Consider the following 19554-nt stretch of genomic DNA (forward strand, 5'->3'; position numbering starts at 1 on the left):
AGAAACATTGTATTGAATAATCCTGAAAATCCAACATTAACTTCCTCTTTATTTGTAAATAAATGCATTAATTAAGATTATTAAAAATAACCTGATGGGAAGTACTTGTAAGTTACTATGACAAAATGGTCTTTTTATCCATGTTAAATTACACATATATTCTTTAAAATACTTTATTTTTCCTTTCACCTTCAATTTATAATTAGGTTTCTCACCATCCATATTGATATTATTATTATTAATTTTCCTCTACAATGTACAAAACTAGGTCACGAATAGACAAGAGAATTATTAATTCGACTTTAGTTTTTTTAAAATATTTAGCGATTTATTTTTTAAATTATTTATATATTAATTTAATAAAAAAATAAATTAATCATCATAGGCGATTTGCCCCAGCAAACCTATAAATTAAAAAAATCCAAAGAAATGTTAATGAATAATTCATTCCCCTCGTATAGCTTTGCATCATTTTCTTCTCACACATCTATAGACACAAAATCCAAATGGTTATGGCCACTGTCATTTCCCCTTATTTTTCCACTTATTCCCAAAACCCACACAAAGCATGATTTTATTTCACATAAACTCGTAAGATAATATTATGGATCAATTTTGTAAGACGTATTTCAAGCCGACTCATGTAAATATATTATTTTTTATGTCAAAAATATTACTTTTCATACAAATATGAACTGAATCGACCAGTCTCACGGATCTTATATTTTTATTTTTTTATGTCAAAATTTTCTTGTATTCTCTTCGTACACAAAAAAAAAAAATTTGATAAGATCAATAGGGTAACAATAATTGAGTTACAATAGTTTGGTTTTAGAAATATTGAATATCGATTAATTAAATCGAGTTTGGTTTTCAAACTAAGCAGAAAATATTCATAATAATTATATATAGAAACCGATTAAAAATTTTGGCAAATTATTTAAAAGATAAGCAAGAGTCTATGCTACACCGGGAGATCTATTCTCGGTTTTTGTTTTGTATAAAATGATCGGCTGACGTAGATGATGCGAAATCGGCCTCTGATTTTGTATTTATGCTCGATGGTATGGTTGTCTCTTAAAAGAATTCCTAACAAGACACTGTTGCGGATTCCACAACTGAAGCTGAATATATTGCTATATCTGCTGCGCCAAAGAGGCAGGTTGGATGAGAAATTTCGTCGAAGAGTTGGGTGTTATTCCTAAATAAGTTGATCCAGTCTCGGTGTACTGCGATAACACTGGTTTCATTGCACAAGAAAAGGAACCAACATGCAAGGTCTCATGTTGCATATTTTCCGCTCGCAAGCGCATGATTTTATAGTTTTCATATAAGAGAGTAAAGTATCGTTCTCACAAGGAGTGTATATAGAAAAGTATATCAATGCTTGTAATTAAAATAGTCATGAATTTATTTAGAAGAATTAATAAAAGTGTTGGTCTAATTAAAATGAACTAATCGGAAATAAATATGAATCAAATCACGGAATTGAGAAAATATCAATGAAAGAAAATATCTAGATGAGTGATTTCACTTAGTTTCCATGATAATCATTCCCAGTTACTTTTTATTCATGAATTCCAAACGTTTAACAGTCAAGAACAATTAATTATTTTATTCATCTTTTTTCAAGTGACGAATAAATTGTATCATTCAAAATTTGATTCAAACATCCCTAATAAAAATCTGAGTTCAAATGATATATTAAAATGATGATCTTACCTAGATCTCGCTAAAGTTATACGCCTTCAAAACAATATAAACATTTAACTATGTGTCTCTAATTATCCATAATTCTAGTCCCTTTCCCAAGTTGTATAATTAATCAAATAACAATCTATTTATGGCCAGTAAATTGAAATCGAATAAGAACTAGAAAATACAAATAAATCAAAAGAAAATTCAACCATATAGACAACTGAGACAGAATTATTGTGTAAACAAAGGTAAACCACGAATGTTTGAAAGTCTAGACATCGCAAACACAAGAAATTAAAGGTGAAAGAATTAGATGACAAATCAGAAGTGGCATCTCTGTCCCCAGATTCGTCGTTCTTTGTCGTTGCGATCAATTCTTGTGCTCAAGTTCTTTGTCTCGTACGTGTGCTCTGCGTTTCTCTCACCTTTTTTCTTCAGAAAAGTGGCCGTCCCTTTTTGTTCTAGCTTTTTTTTCCCTTTTATTCACTCTTGGCGGCTCTAAGTTGGTTTCTACATGCCTCTTGCGCGCGGGTGCATGTGATCCGGTGCTACCGCGTGCTTGTTACTGGAGTGTGCATCTACATTGTGTGTGTGGCTACGCGTGATCCGGCGCGGCCATGCGTGCCCTTCTGCCTTTCTGCTGCAACCCGTGTGCGCACTCTGTCCGAATAATGCTTCTCTGTGTGCGCTGCTGGGAGTGATCTGGTGCGGCCGCACGCTTTCTTCTATTTTTCTTGCATCAATGTGGCTTCATGTACATCTTTTTCTCCATTCCTGTATTGACATTCAAAAAAAAATCCAAAAACGCATAATTCCGTTTGAAACTAATGCAATTCAAATAGATTCTCGTATAAATTACTTGCAATTTTTGCACATACCGTTCATCGGCGATCCAAACATATGCTAAGGAAATTCTACATCATCCGGGAAATTGTGGGAAGAGGAGATATTTTAGTTGAGACATTCGCCTTTGCAGATAACATTGCTGATCCACTTACAAAGCCTTTGTAGGACCATTGTTTGAAAAGAATCGCGAAACAATGAGATTGAAGTTTATGGATAGTTGGCTCTAGGGTAAGTGGGAGATTGTTAGAGTAAATGTCATGTAAGTCAATGATTGGCTAAGGAATTTATCAACTCAGTTGTAATTAACGGTCATAATTTTAATATATAATTTATACATCATGGTTTCATTTTACTTTATATGTATACCCATGCAGTCAGCATAGATAAAGTCCTTGATTATGCTTTAATATAAATGAATCATAATTCGAACATATAATTCGTTCTTAGTCGATTCAGGCGGTTAAAAATAAGGATAAACGCCTCTTGAGCTTGAGACTAAAATATGTGATATTGTATATTGTGTTTCATGGTAAGAGCATAGAGATGTCCAGTCATTCGGATGGGTAATCATATGATGATTGTACCGAATAACCCTCCATTGGACTTTCCAAGTGGTTATCATTCATCGAGAGGAAAATCCGTAGTTGTGATTGTACATTATTAGTCCTTAAGACCCGTGACAACACTGATGCTCTATATGCTAGGATTGTGCTTTGACTCGTTTACCGACTCCGCGAGGGTCACAAGGTGGTGAGGTTGGGTGCAATTGCGAAGTATGTAGGAGCCAGTGCATTGTAGTCAAGAATTCACTGCTCACCTACGGGTGTTGATATATTATGTGATATAACGAAATAATTGTACATGAAATATCTTGCCAGAGTGCGAGATATACATTAAGGAAAGAGTTCTCTAGTTGTGCATGTGATGACACTATGAATATTTCATGATTGTATCACATAAACTATCGAATTTAACATGCAACCCTCGATGAACCAATGGTTGCATATTCGATCGATATATATATATATATATATATATATATATATATATATATATATACATATATATATATATATATATATATATATATATATATATATATATATATATATATATATATCGATCGAATATGCAACCATTGGTTCATCATGGGGCGATTCTATTAGATGCTTTCTAATTATCAAATGTTGGTGAATAGAATATGGCATTTTAGGGTAAGCCCGAATTAAAGAAAAAGTCCTGAATCACAAAGAATTGTGAACCCACGGTTAGCTGTATCCCTAAACCATTGAGGATTACACAAGCACTGAATTATATGTTCACGTTGAAAGAATAAATTCAAGAAGTTGAATTTATAAAATTTGAGAAAATTGCATTCCAACGCAACATGGCAACACTTGTTGTTGAGGGAATTTTGTGATTTGTGGTATTATAAGCATTTTTTAAAACCATGAAGAAATAAATATTTTGATCAACATGGAGTCATGCCGCCTGACTTTTCTTAAGGAAGATGTTGGATGTATATTTAAAATTACACTCAATCTCATATTTTATACTATAAATTACAAAAGTACTATTAATTCCAATCAAATATTTTTTTCACTATCACATATGAAATGGAAAATGTCATATTTGTTTGTTATATCTAAATGTACATCTAGTATGATTCTTTTCTTAAAGCCATGATTACTTCCCTACGTACAAGTTTTAGCGGTAAATCACTGACTTTGAGATAAAACTCTATTGCTCACAATGACGTCTTTTACCATTATACAAAGAGTTTAGAACTAATCCTTATTCACATTGCCAAAATATAAAGTATTTTGTTATTGTATGTAGAATAAAAAATTAACTAGTGTTGAAACTTTTCAAGTTCACAATCTTGATTTTGATGATAACAAAACTTGTTAATTTGTGTTACTAAAAATCTACCTTAGTGTGCAGTAGCTAGGATCACTCACGAGCTGTTTACATCGCAAGCTGAAGACCCAACTGATCGCACAAACTGAATCAGTCAAACTGTTACGTCATTTGAGCAGTTCAGCTGATTGTCCAGTTGATAGGTGGTTCAGCAGGAGAACCTCTGAAGCCTGGTTAGCCAAATGAGTGTTCAATTGATGAAGAAACCCAGCTGATCAGTTCAACTGAACGAGAGTGAAATCAGTTCAACTGATGTGTCAACTGATTTAACCAGCCCAACTCAAGATCAATTCAGCTGACCAGTTCGAAGCATCAGTCAGAATCTTTCATTTTTAGATGAAGAAAAACTCTTTCAGTGGATTCCAGCTATGCGTGAAGGTACAAGGATATTGTACAGTTAAAGGACAATAATTGACGTTGAATCAGAGCATTATATTAAAGACAAAATGTTTCAGAAGGGCAGTCAAAAAGTCGAGACACAAAGTCCAAGAAACGAATTCAAGATGCAACATATACAATAAATGAATCTCACTGTACGTTCAGTTTTCCCGCCTATATAAATAGAAGATCAATGAAAACTCAATAAGAAGAAGCTAAAGAAAAAGAACGAGATACAAAACAAAAAAAAAGCTTCTTCAAGAGAGAAAAGAAAGGGCACACACATTGCACATCAGCTTTCAGAAGCAATCAGCCAGAGGGATACCAAAGATATATCAGCTTAGATTAGAAGCTATTTTCCCTCAGTGTGTGAGAACATCCTTGTTCAACACAAATTCTTTCAACCACTCAAATATTGTCTTACACAAAGACGTTAAACTTGTGCATGTAGTCTTTGGCACATAGACGTTAAAGAAGTGTTGGCTGGAAGGTGTTGCCTTCAGTCGTAGCTAGGAGTTCAGTTTAGGAAGTAGTGTAAGTCCTAGCTGAGTGAGTTTGTACGAAGTGTTGTATAAATTAAAGTCTTCTAGTGGATCCTACCCGAGGCGGTAGAAAGGGTGACATAGGAGCAGTTGAAGTCTCCGAACATCCATAAACATATCTTTGTATTTAACTGGTTAACTGCTGTTTTCAAACTGTTTGGATCAGTTGGAGTATCCGTCAGTTCAGTTGTTACCATAAATGAACTGATGAATGCAAAAACCAATCTAGTCTCTTTCAGTTATTCAATTTACATGATTTAAAATGTTTTCTAATATAGCAGTCTTGTTTATGAAGAATTACTTCGAGTTTTCTCCGCTTAGTTTTAAACCAAACTCGATCTAATTCATCGGTATTAATATTCTTAGAACACGAGCTATTGCAGCTCATTGGAGAATATAGTGTTTGAAATGTCTTCGAAGACATTAGCACACTTGATCCTTCAACTAGTAACACTATCAAGCATGCACAAAAGAGTATCATAAATCAAATAATAAGAGAGTCTTAATTAGATCATAAAAATAGAACAAACACCGTCATATTTTATATAATAAAATATAATACATATATAATACATTGGAGGTAAATTTTGTTATTCGAATTAGATATATTTGAGCTCGATCACAATTCGAAACTCGAATATTTTAAAATTTTAGCTCGAATTAGAGTTAGAGTTAGAGTTCGAATTCAGTTCTAAAATATTCAAACATGTTCACGAGATATATTAGTAAAATATTAAATCTAGTGAATGACAGGAGGACTAGCAAATATAATAATTTAGGCTCGAATTCGATAATTTCAAATACAAATCAAGTTTTTTTTCGAGCTAGATTGATTCATTTGCATACCCATATTAAAAATCGAGTTTGACTCGAAATACTCGATCATATTTATGAGCTATTTAAACTATTACTTGAAAGTAAATACTCAAAATATATTTATTTAATACTATTATTATAGCTTATTCCTGCTTCAGCGTTGACATAAACTTCTTTACTAAATACTTACTAGCCCATAAAATGGCCCCATATTATGAGATAGGAAAAAGCAACTTAGTTTTTTTTTTTTTTTTTTTTTTTTTTTTAAGTCAGTCAATTGCACCACGCCTTACGTATTTATATTTGAAACTTCTATAATAAGCATATTTTAATCATTTAAAAAGAAGTAACATAACTAAGGATAATAATTAAAAAATAGATTATAAAAGTATTGAATATTTTGGAAAAAAATTCTAAAGACATTACAGTCGTTAATTTAAAGTACAATGGATAGTAAAAAGTTAAAATATTACCCTCAAATTTTCCACAACACATTCTTTACAGTTTATTGCAATTAGTTATTCTTTAGTTATTTTAATATTTCAAAAAAAATATAACTATAAATGAGACGGTTTCAAAGATACCAGGTAAATTTAATGATACGAATATCGACCTGACCCAACTCATAAAATAATATGATTTTTAATAAAAAAAATATTAATATTATTCATGATAATTATAAATTTGATTAACCAATATCACAATTATACCAATAAAACTATATGATAAGATACTTAAAAAATTTTGACCCATTCTTGTCCCATGACTATATTTTCTTTCAATGCATGGACGAAATGCTACACATCTCATCTTATTTTCTGTTGTACATATTATATTAAGATATGTGGATCTTTCGTTTTCATCGTTTTTACACAAATGAGATGTTCGTCGACGAAAATAACGGGGGATTTGAGATAATTAGTCATAGTATTGTCGTCCATATTTGATATATTGAACAAAATGAATGCATTAAATAAGTGAAACAAATCAAGTGTGAACCAAATTTATTTATATTAGATGGGACAATGATTTTTTATATTACAACACACGTGGGAAGAGGAATCGAACCCGGGGAGGGGAGCCAACTAATCTGACGGGTGAGATCACTGGACTACGAGCCCGGTCTCTAGTGGGACAATGATTAAAAGCCTAATTCTTCTCCTGAAACAAAACAATGTGTTGGGCATGATGTAGTGTGACTTTGGAGCAAGAGATACATTTTTACAAGAAAAATTGTTTTTTATTTTTGGAGGGGGAGATTTTTGATTGGTTTTTTTTGAAATATTTAAAAAAATCCAATAGTAGGAAGCCAAAAACAACTGATCCTGCGGTTTCTCTCTCTATTTCCCTTTTTTAATATTTAAAAAATCAATCCAAAAATTTAAAATTGGGTTTAATTAATTTTTTCAGTTTAAAGAATATCTATATCTACTTCTACTATACTAAAAGAGGGAAAAAGTTGGTGATGGCCAGTTTCCTTCCGGTTGCAGGTGAAGCAAAATACACGTGTGTGACATACCCATCTCCACATCGATAAAATTGATTTCTCACATCGTGAACAGATCTTGAATGGTATTTACCCAACCTCCTCTTCACAGCAACAAGGGACAGATCTCGCGTAGTAAATCGGTGGAAGGAAGTGCAGTAATCTCCTCTCTTTCGTCCTCACAACTTCTTCGGTTCTACTCCTGCTTCGCTCGACGACCTTCTGCTGCTTAGGTTCAAGCTTTGTCTAGGTTTGTTTCCTTGTTCTTCTTTTTGGGTTTTCTGTGTTCGTTCTATTTTTTGTGTTTTCGGTTGCACTCCTGCTTCGCTCAGCGACCGTCCGCTGCTTCGATCGGCGACCGTCTACTGCTTCGGTTCAAGCTTTGTATAGGTTTGTTTCCTTGTTTTTCTTTTTGGATTTTCTGCTTTCGTTCTATTTTTTGTGTTAGGTTCTAATTTGGGCATTTATTCTTCTTTTTATGTTAATTTCTGGTTTGGGCATTCAAGCTTCTCGGTGTAAGGAAGTGCAGTAATCTCTTCTCTTTCGTCTTCACAAATTCTCCAGCTCCAGTCATGTTTCTCGGTGTACCGTCTGCTGCTTCGGTTCAAGCTTTGCCCAGGTTTATTTCCTTGTTCTTCTTTTTGGGTTGTTTGTTTTTTTTTTCATTCTTTTTGTTCTGGTCGTTGGTTTTGGCATTTAAGCTTCTTCCATATGTTTGCTTGTTCTTGTTTTCCCATCGTTATCAATTGGGTTTCTTTTTAAGTTTCTTGGTTCGATCTTCCTAATGAACTAAGTTATCAACTGGAACAAGCTTTGGGATTTTTTTTTTGGGTTTGTGAATTTCTTCGGACTACCAAAGCTCGTTAGCTACATCAACTTGCTACAACAGATTCCTCTGCCTCTGGTTTAGAACCTAATACTGACTCAAACTTTTCTAAAGCCTCATTGTATTTTCCAATCCTTCAGTATTTTTTCAAAGAGCTTAAATTTTGAGCAGGAAAATAGCTACTATTGTACCATAGTAAATTAATACTATTTGTGCAGATAATGATAATATAATATTTTCAATCAATATAACTAAATTATTTCCTCGATTGGCTCCAAATTAAGGGTTTCCAGAACACCTTCAAAACTGACAAGGGCATAAACACTACTAAATCATCTTCGAACTAAATCATATACAATATTAGTCTTTGACAACAAACAATGTACTCGTAGAAAACAAGAGGAAAATAAGAAGTATAATCCAAACGACAAACTGGCAAAAAAATCCCTTAAATCTTCCAACGATTCAGTAGATGCTTAGCCGAAACACCTCGCCCAAAAATAAATATTTTTTTACATATTGGATTACACTTTTGGTAAAACTAAAATGCTGACTTTGCCTCTGTTAATTGTAATACTTATTTTTCCTCAAGGTTATTTGGGTTATGTTGAATTTGCTTACGTTAATTGCTATACTTTTTTTTCCTCAAGGTTATTTGCGCTTTGCTGTGTGAACATAAACGATCTGCATGTGCTGAGGTATATTCTGGGAAAAAATGGCCAGCTCCTCGACTCAGTCAGCATATAGGTACGCGTTTTCTTAGTGTTCGATAACATTACATTTAGGAATGAAAGCTGTATATTTTTCTTCTTCTTAGTTCATAAAATTAGCAGCAATGTCACACAACAAAATCAACAATAATTTAGATGCCAGTTGTGTAAGAAAATGTCGTAAAAGGAAATATGCCTGCCTAGAAGAACAGAGATTAGAGAAAAATTCTCGACGAGCAAAACAAAATGAAATACCAAATTTAGATACTTTTGAGACACAAAATGTTGAAGGTGACCCGTTAAAATTTATAGCAACAACTCCAGATCTGCTACCTGATGTGCCAAATTGTGCATTTTGTGATGCTAAACGTATTTATTCAGAGTCACCTGCATTTTGTTGTTCATTAGGGGAAATAAATCTCTTGTCGACAGAAATGCCTTTCGAACTGGTACAATTTGTATCTTGGTAATGCTGAAAATGCCGAGGAATTCAATAATTGTGTTCGTAGTTACAATAATATGTTTGCATTCACATCGATGGGAGTACATTGCGACAAATCTTTTGCTAGAAGAAATGCTGGAATTTATACTTTTCGTGTACAAGGTCAAGTTTATCACTTCATAGGACAACTAACACCATCAAATCATGAAAATCCCAAAAAATATTCAACTATATTTTTTTGACACTGACCATGAAATCTTGAACCGGATGCGTATTAGCTCAAAATTTAAAGAAACCCTTATAGAAAAAATGATACATATTTTAACGGTAAATCCTTATGCAAATTTTTTCCGAAGTCGTAATAGTATTGACAACCTACATGATTATAAAATCACTTTGCAAGCTGACCCTGCTATTGACCAACGAGTTTTCAATAAACCTACTGTATCTCAAGTTGCGGGAATATGGTTAGAATCTGATGAAAGCGAACAATATGCGAGTCAACATATACAAGTGTATCCAAAATATAGTCAGCCACATATAATTAAACATTACTTTGCTTGTTACGATCCCATGCAATATCCTCTTATATTTCCAAATGGAGAATCTGGTTGGCATCGAAAAATTGAAAGATTAAACCAACAACAAAAGAAAATATATCCTAGACCAACATGCAATAATGAAACCCTTTACAGGATCCAAAATTCTACGGATAAAGATTATCTCATAGACATTGAAAATCGGGGTAAGTTAGAATTGTTCCTTTTTGTTTCTATTTTGAAATTTATTCTTCACATTTAGTTGTACTTACATATTTGTTTTATTGTTTATGTAACTTTGAAAAAAAACAGCACTCAAAGATCAACAGTGTCATGTCGTGAATATTATTGTTATAAATTACAAATTAGAGATAACGACAAATCTTTTTTGCTACATACTGGTAGGCTTCTGCAACAATATATAGTAGATATGTACATCAAAATTGAAACATCGAGCTTGGACTTTTTTAAAACTTCAAACATGCAAAATCGTTTAAGAAATGAAGCATATCGTGGTTTACTAGATAGTATAACACATGGATGTGAAATGGGTGCTGATATTGGAAAACGCATAGTATTACCTACTTCATTTATTGGAGGTCCTAGAGATATGCGCAGAAGATATATGGATGCGATAACTTTAGTTCAACGTTATGGGAAACTTGATATTTTTTTGACAATGACTTCGAACCCAAATTGGCCAGAAATAAAAGCTCTATGTCTACCTTCTGATGAAATACATAATAGTCCTGACTTAATCACTAGAATATTTCGTGCAAAACTTCAAGTTTTAAAAGATGAATTGTTCAAGAAAGACATATTTGGTCATTTTATTGCTTATGTGATAGAGTTCCAAAAAAGAGGTCTACCACATGCTCATTTTTGCTTATTTTCAATCAAGCATCAAAACTCTTTTGTCCAGAAGCATTTGATAGATTTGTTAGTGCCGAATTACCTGATCCACAAACTCAACCATATTTGCTTTCATTAGTTGTAAATCATATGATGCATGGACCTTGTGGTTTGCTTAATCCATCGTGCCCTTGAATGAAAAAAAATTCCTGTAAATTTAATTACCCTAAAGACTTCTCAGAGTGTACAAAATATGGTACAAATTCATATCCAATATACCGTCGTAGAAATGACAACCATATTGTTATTGTTAGGGGTTCACAACTAGATAATCGGTGGGTAGTACCTTACAACCAATATCTATTGGCTAAATTTAATTGCCATATTAATGTTGAAATATGTTCAACAATCCAAGCTATAAAATACATTTACAAATATATTTACAAAGGACACGATAAAATTTTATATACACTAGCTACAGATGAAAAAGAGCATGTGGTTGATGAAATCAAACAATTTCAAACTGCAAGATGGATTTCACCTCCTGAAGCTGCTTGGCGAATTTTCAAATTTGATCTGAACCATGTGTATCCATCAGTAATATGTTTACCTATTCATTTAGAGAAAGAAAAAGTTATAACTTTCCATGCTAATCAATCATTATACAACATTGCTAATAACCCTACAAATAAAAAAACAATGCTAACCCAATTTTTCTACATGAATAAATACAATGAATATTCTAAAAAAATGAATTGTTTATACGTTGAGTTTCCTGAATATTTTACATGGCACATTGATTCAAAAGAATGGGAACCGCGTAAGAAACATGAGGTCATTGGTAGGATTTTTAATTGTCGTCCTTCAGACGGTGAAAAGTTTTATTTGAAGTTGCTATTAATGTATGTTAGGAAACCAACATCTTTTACAGACTTAAGAACAATCAATGGAGAAACTTTCAAAACTTTCAGAGAGGCTGCACAAATATTAGGCTTAATAGAGGCTGACAGAACTGCTGATATGTGTATGCAAGAAGCTGCTGCTTACTTAATGCCTCATGTTTTACGACAATTATTTGCTACTGTTCTTGTATAATGTAATCCAAAAAATCCCCAACATTTATGGCTCAAATTCGAAACTTTTCTTTCAGAAGATTTTAAATACAACAATGCTCTTTCTCCTAACGTAACTAAACACAAAGTTTTAACCATTCTTGGTAATTATTTGTACTCGATGGGAAAAAAATTAAAAGACTTCTTTCCTGCAAATGACGACCTAATTAGATGTTGTCATGATAATATGACAAAAGAATTACAAAATGAACAAAACATAGTTATACCTGCTGAAGATCTCTTAGCTGTTGAACAACTAAATATAGAGCAAAGACAGGCATATAATCGAATAATGTATCATGTTAACAATGATTTACCAAATGCTTTTTTTATTGATGGCCCTGGAGGCACTTGCAAAACTTTTTTATACAAAGCTATCCTTGCAACTATTCGCTCAAATGGTCATATAGCACTTGCTACAGCTACTTCAGGAGTAGCAACATCTTTGCTTCCAGGAGGACATGCTTTACATTCAAGATTTAAAATACCTTTAGATGAAAATGATTCGAATTCTTGTAGCATTAGTAAACAAAGCACATTAGCTCATTTAATCAAGCTAGAAAAATTAATTATTTGGGATGAAGCTACAATGGCTAAACGTAGTACTATTGAAAAGTTCAACAAAATGCTTAAAGATGTAATGGGTTTAGATAGATTATTCGGTGGTAAAATTGTTGTGTTCGGTGGAGATTTTCGGCAAACCTTACCAGTAATTCTTAAAAGCACTAGAGATGCGATTATAGATGCCTCAATTATTATGTCACCTTTATGGAAAGAATTTGACAAAATAAAGCTCAAGGAAAATATGCGAGCATTTCTCGATCCTGAATTCTCATCTTATTTGCTCAGAATTGGTAATGGAATCGAATATACTAATGAGAAAGAGGAAATCCAAATACCAAATAAAATAAACATTCCATTTGTAGATGATGTTACTTCTTTACATGCATTCATAGACATGGTATTTCCAAACATTTCTAATCCGAATATTGATTTCTCTTCATTTGTTAAACGAGCTATACTTACTACAAGAAACGAATTCGTTCACGAAATAAATGATCTCCTAATTAGCAAATTTTCAGGCGAGGAGAAGACATATTTTAGTTGTGATGAAAACACAAGTAATTGTATCATACCAAACCAACAAGAATTATTCCACTGTTTGACTCCCCAAGGGCTTCCTCCTCATAAATTAACTTTGAAAATAAATTCATCAATCATATTGCTAAGGAATATTAATCCTACCGAAGGTCTCTGTAATGGAACGCGTCTTTTTTGCAAAGGATTCAACAAAAATATTATATATGCTGAAATTTCAGTAGGAACTCATGCAGGAAAGCTAGTATTTATTGCACGTATAACATTAGAAGCTCCACATGACAATTTTTCAACAATTCCATTTAAAAGAAAACAATTCCCAGTACGTCTATGTTATGCAATGACTATTAACAAAGTACAAGGTCAAACTTTGGATTTTGTTGGTATCTACTTGAAAGAACCTGTTTTCTCACATGGTCAACTCTATGTTGCTTTATCAAGAGCGAAAAATATTGGTCAAGTAAAAGTGCTTATTAGACCATCAACACCATTAATTCAAAATACGAATTATACAAAAAATATTGTATATCACGAGGTTCTACAAGCTGCAAATATACATTAATATAGGTAAACTGTTACTCTATTATTTTTCTATTTGTTAGGTATTTTCAATTACGTTAAATATTGTAGACAAAGCATTGTTATATTCAAATTAGATTTCTGCCTTTTCTGAAAATTTCTTACTCACAGTGGCTACATTTTTATTTAAAACAATAAGGTTTAATTTCTTTATTACAACTTTTCCACATGTTAATTGGTCCCAAAACTTTTACATACCCTAAAAATTATTTTATACCATATTAAAGTGTTATTCTTAAGAGATATCATATCTAAGGTATAAATTATATTTGTCATTTCTTATTGTGATTGTTAACAAGAACTTATCTGTTAGAATTATCTAAAATAGCCATTTATATCTTGCTTGTTCTTCCTATACCATGCAGATCAATGGATGAAAAATGTACAGCTTTTCCAAATCTTAAACCAGAAACTCGCAACTGGTTTGTAAGGGTTTTGGTTGTAGAAAAAACCCCCTTCCGTTTTTCGAAATGGGGAAGACAGCAAAAAATTATTTTTCTGGATAAAGAGGTAACATTATTTTAAAGCATTGTAAAAAAAAATTGTTCTTCATATGGTTTAATTACACGCTTTATTTCATCCAGAATACAAGCATGTAAAGTATCATCTATGAACAAGAGGTGGACCAACTAAACAAGTTGGTTGAGCTTTACAAAACTTACTATGTCGGGAATGCCAAGATCAAGGAAATAATTGGAAACACACCGATTATGGCAGCATCAAAACATCAAATGATCTTGAGTCGAAGCACTTACATTAAACTTGCAGATGTAAAAGAAAAACTTCCCGTGGACCATGCTTACGAACTTACTCCGTTTGGACAATTCCCACAAATAGCAGACATGCCTAACAAACAAATCAGCTAAGTTTTTTCCCCAATTTTCCTTTCACATCCTGAAATGCCAACTAAGTCTTGTTATTTAATGAACAGGTCTTGTGTTTTAGACTTATTGTGCAGTGTTATGCATGTGTTTCCACCACGGTTCGTTGAGAAAACTAAAAGACACTTACATGACTTTGTCATTGTCAATGAAGAGTAAGTCATTTCATTTCAAAATATACAATGTCAATTGGTGCACTTCAGATTTTTCCTAATCATATTCAAAGAAATATTACAGTTTTATTATGCATACAGACGCAGGCCTTTAATCCTCACATTATGGGAGGAATTTCTGGAAAACGAAGCTCCTTATCTGGTTGAAAATGTTCACAACATGCCCATCATTTTGGGAATGAGGCTTTCTGTGAACACATTTTACGGTAAGATAAGCTTGATTTTATTCCATTATATAAAAACGTTACTAAGTAAATCTGAATGATAAATAGCTAAATATATATTATAGCAAGTTATATTGATATATAGTAGTCTTTGCTCATTAAAATATATTATCACAGGGTTGTCCATTGGAACAGTGCCAAATAGTACTATTTTATTTGAGCCTCCCATACCACAAGCCAAACAACTGATGCTATGGTAATTTATGTCCCCTCACTATTAGTTATGTTACTACAATATTTGCTTCATATTCCTTAATTGTATACAAAAAAACTGCTATTTTGAGTGAAAACCCAATAAATAATTTAGATTTATCTTTGTAGGATAAACAACAACAAAGAATATATTGAAAGTGTTGTTACCGAGAAGTTATATGAAAAAGAAAAACAAGCAATAGCCCCACCTCATAGCTTTCAGATACGGAAAATCAGTCAAATTCTTAGCTTGACTGAAATGGTAATTTTACATTCATTCATGCATTGCTTTACCTGCATTTACACTTCAAAAATATAAACTATTCTAAATAAATATATGCATTTACATGTCAAATCTTTTTGGATCAGAGCTACGCTGAAAATAACTGATTCTGAACATCGGTTATACTTTTTAGCTTGTCCAAGTTGTTCTAGAGCATCTGGAGGAGCCTACAAATATGAATTTACATGTTTCTACTGCAACAATGATTTCCCAAGCCCAAAACCATTGTAAGTCATAATTATAGTTTACATAACTACACCAGCAACCAACATGTTATCTTGTACTATATATTTATATTCTAATAATCTTGCATTGTAACCAATTATATATATTTAGGTTACGTTTTCAAGCAGATTTGTACGATGGAACTGGGAATTTACGTGCTTTTGTGGAACATAACGAGGCAAAAATACTATTAGGCATATCTGGCGAAGAAATAATCGAAGCAGAGCAACATGTATATTTATATAAAATCCATTTCCCTACAATAGAACAATCCCCATATCTGTTAAGATTCATTGCACTTATTTATGACAGGAAAGAAAATTTAGTCTTGATAGTATTAATGAACAATTCAAGAAACTACAGTTCCTACTTCAAATCAGAACATCAAAAAACGAACTCAGGGGGAGAGTTTTCGTTCGACATACAATAATCGCATGTCTACCAACATCTGATTCATCGTCAACATCAGACAGCTCCGAAGAAAAAAGCACATCTTTACATACGCATAAAGACCATGAGGCAGATATTGCTATGATTGAATCTCAAGAAATAGGAATGTAAATGAGCCGAGCCCAGCCGAACAGTATCAGGCTTGGGCTCGGCTCGTTAAACTATTTTCTCGGCTCGGGCTCGGCTCGGGCTCGTTACGAGCCTTTGGTTTGAAGCTCGGGCTCGACTCGTTCGGAAGTTATGAAGCTCGGGCTCGGCTCGAGCTCGGCTCGTTAATGGCTCGTTTATCTTGTTTAAGGAGCCTGGCTCGGATTCGAATCGTTAAAAAAGCTCGTTAAGCGAGCTCGTTTCTGCTCCGAATCCAACTCCAAATCACATTTTTAATATAATTTTTAATTTTTAATTTATTATTATTTATCATACATAATTATTTTAATATTGTAACTCATTAATTATCTCAAATTCGAGCTCACGATCTACCTAAACGAGCCGAGCTCGTGAACCACTTAAACGAGCCGAGCTCGAGCTCGAGCTCACGAGCCAGCTAAACGAGCCGAGCTCAATTTTGAGCTCACGAACCTATTATCGAACATGTTCACGAGCTAACGAGCCGAACATCATTAATATCAAGCTCGGCTCAACAAAATTGTCGAGCTCAAAATAAGGCTCGGGCTCGGCTCGATAAGCTTAACGAACGAGCCCGAACGAGCTTTTTAACGAGCCGAGATCTGAAAAGCTCGCGAACAGTTCGGTTCATTTACATCCCTATCAAGAAAGCCCCTCAAAAACACCAGAGGAACATCTGGCAATAGAACTTGTCGTACATCAAATTGCCTCAAGTGGTCAAAGAAAACTTGAAGCTAAGAAAGATATGACCAAAGAAGGCTTGAAGCATTCAAAACAAGACTAAGGTACTTACAAACTACACACTATAAAATACGATAACTTTCACACAACTAATAAAAGACATATTTTGGTGTCCTTGGTTATTGGAATTTGGAGCCTCTGCTTTGCTATATTTTGTTGGTGTAAATTTTTTGTTTTGTTATTCTGTGCTTTTTTTTTTTGTATACCAGCTCAACAGCGCCTTCGTTTGCAACGACTATTGGTGGTGTCAACGCGCTTGTTTTTTGTGGTTTCAATGTTCCGATTTTTGTCCAAACTCCTTAGTAATTGTGGTTTATCCAAAGTCCTTAATAATTGTGGTTGGAAGTTTCAGTTTGATTTATATGTTCTTATGCTCGTAGTTTAACTCTCTATTTTTGTTTGTTTGTGTTCGTTGTTTAGTCTTTCGCCTCACTAAATCTTGAAGCTATGATTGTTTACTACACTCTATGTGCTTCTTGGAGCTCAGATAATGTACTATAGAAGTTGCTATGTCGGGCTGCTGTTGTTAGCTTGCTAACTCAAATATGTGTGTGTCTATCTGTTTGCTTGGCTTATTGATATCTAACATTGTTGACAGTGCTTTTACCCTCCATTTTCATGTATTGTTTGTTCTTCATGGCAGCCTATCTATTGGTGCACCCCATATGTGGCCATCTTTTGTGAAAATTGTTGTTTGCTCCTAGGTAGGTTTCGTTTTCACATTTCTAAAATTCCTTCAATTTTCAGCTAGCTTTTGCTGTTAGCATATTGTGGGATACTGTTGTGTTGTGTTGTGTTGTTGTTGCTTTACCAATTAGAACAAGCATGCGTGTGTTATTGATGCTATAAAACGTAGCATCAAGAGCTTATCTAAAAAACTTGTTGTGAATAGATAAAGTTTTATTCAAGAGTGACGCATGAATATATTTTTGTGAAAAAGAGCTTGAGCTTAACTTATTTGCGAAATCATAAACTGCAAATGGTAACCTTCAAAATTATTAGATTTGTTTAAGCTTAATCTCCTGATTTTTGTGTATTATTTCTTTTACAACCATATATATTCTATTTCCACATAATATAAATGAACAGTGACTACGTGTAGTCAGACATTACATGTGGCAAAATATACTAACAAATTCTGATGACTAATCTTACATATTTACAATATTATATTACAATATAACAATTGTCAATATTGTGCTGAAATAGACAAACTTAATCTTAACACTTGTCAAAAACAAATGATGACTCGTCATATTTTGCTTACGGTATAAAAAACTAACTATAGATATCATTTCATCTAACTATAGATATCATTTCATCATCACAAACAATTGATGTCAATCGTTATTATACTTGTGTCGATTGTGGGCAATGCTACTACAACTACTTAATTCAAAAAGAAATCGAAGAACTGATAAGAAGATTTTATTCAAACCCAGTATGGACAATAATTCTACGAAGAATAATTACGATGGATGCAAAGCTTTCTCTTTTACAAGAGTTTGCCATGGATATTGGCACTGAGCTAGGTATCCATAGCATGCAGCAAAATCAAGATGTATGATAGATAAATAGTAAAATATTGACCTTCTACGACACAAAATATTTAGTTATAACTCACACACACATAAACTTATTAAAAGGTTTCAATTATATGTCGTTTTTTTGCTTGTAATATTTTTTCCCTCTTGCCTTCCAATTAAAATATAATCTTTTTGTATATTTCTTTTACATGCACTTACCAAAACTTAACTTTACGCCTACCATCATATTGAATCAAATTTATGTTATTCTCACACAAATTATATCTAATTACAATATCAAAAACCCTAAGTATAAATCCTTAATGAAATCATTTAAACATGAAAAAAACAATAAATACTCTAAAATTACACTACATAGCTGGGTCAATACCTCAAAAATTGAGGTCCTTCACCTAGTCTACTTATACTTAAAGCGCGCAAACTCTCAAATTGGCCAGTTTCTTTCCGGTGATAAGTTACCCACATACAACGTGGCTCTTCCACAACATTACACACCATGGACAATTGCACGTGGGATTACCTCAGCTCTCCACCACACCTGCACACCACAACACAACAAGTGGGTTTGCTTCATTTTTGCCTTTTCGTTTACAGAACCTCCGTCTTCGTCTTTCCACCATTGCACCGAGCAAATTTCAACAAAAAATTTGATTGTCGTCTTCTCTCCCTCCTTTTTGTTGCAATCTATCGATTTTAACTCTACTGCGGGGAACTTTGCTTCGGAGCCTCGGACTTCGTCTTTCCACTGTAGTTACTCCTTTCTCGTTACGATATTACGCGTATTCCACGCCCCTATAAATTCCAGCCCGAAACACCCTCATCACTCCGCCATCACCAATCCAAGATCTGATTGATTTTCTGTCTCTAT

At 33.2% G+C, this 19554-nt stretch overlaps 2 long non-coding RNA genes across 2 annotated transcripts; both read left to right on the forward strand.

Moving 5' to 3' along the window:
• The first annotated feature begins 8061 nt into the window (after positions 1-8061).
• Positions 8062-15510, forward strand: LOC140815296 (uncharacterized). The gene is made up of 8 exons (XR_012114331.1): positions 8062-8076; positions 8193-8305; positions 9163-9259; positions 14210-14354; positions 14429-14880; positions 14980-15104; positions 15240-15318; positions 15444-15510. It is a non-coding gene; the product is annotated as an uncharacterized lncRNA (long non-coding RNA).
• Positions 15511-15668: 158 nt separating this feature from the next.
• LOC140815298 (uncharacterized) lies at positions 15669-16366 on the forward strand. The gene is made up of 3 exons (XR_012114332.1): positions 15669-15824; positions 15934-16054; positions 16135-16366. It is a non-coding gene; the product is annotated as an uncharacterized lncRNA (long non-coding RNA).
• The last annotated feature ends 3188 nt before the right edge of the window (positions 16367-19554 follow it).

This window comes from Primulina eburnea, chromosome 15, assembly GCF_022965805.1.
Source record: "Primulina eburnea isolate SZY01 chromosome 15, ASM2296580v1, whole genome shotgun sequence".
Lineage (NCBI taxonomy): Eukaryota > Viridiplantae > Streptophyta > Magnoliopsida > Lamiales > Gesneriaceae > Primulina > Primulina eburnea.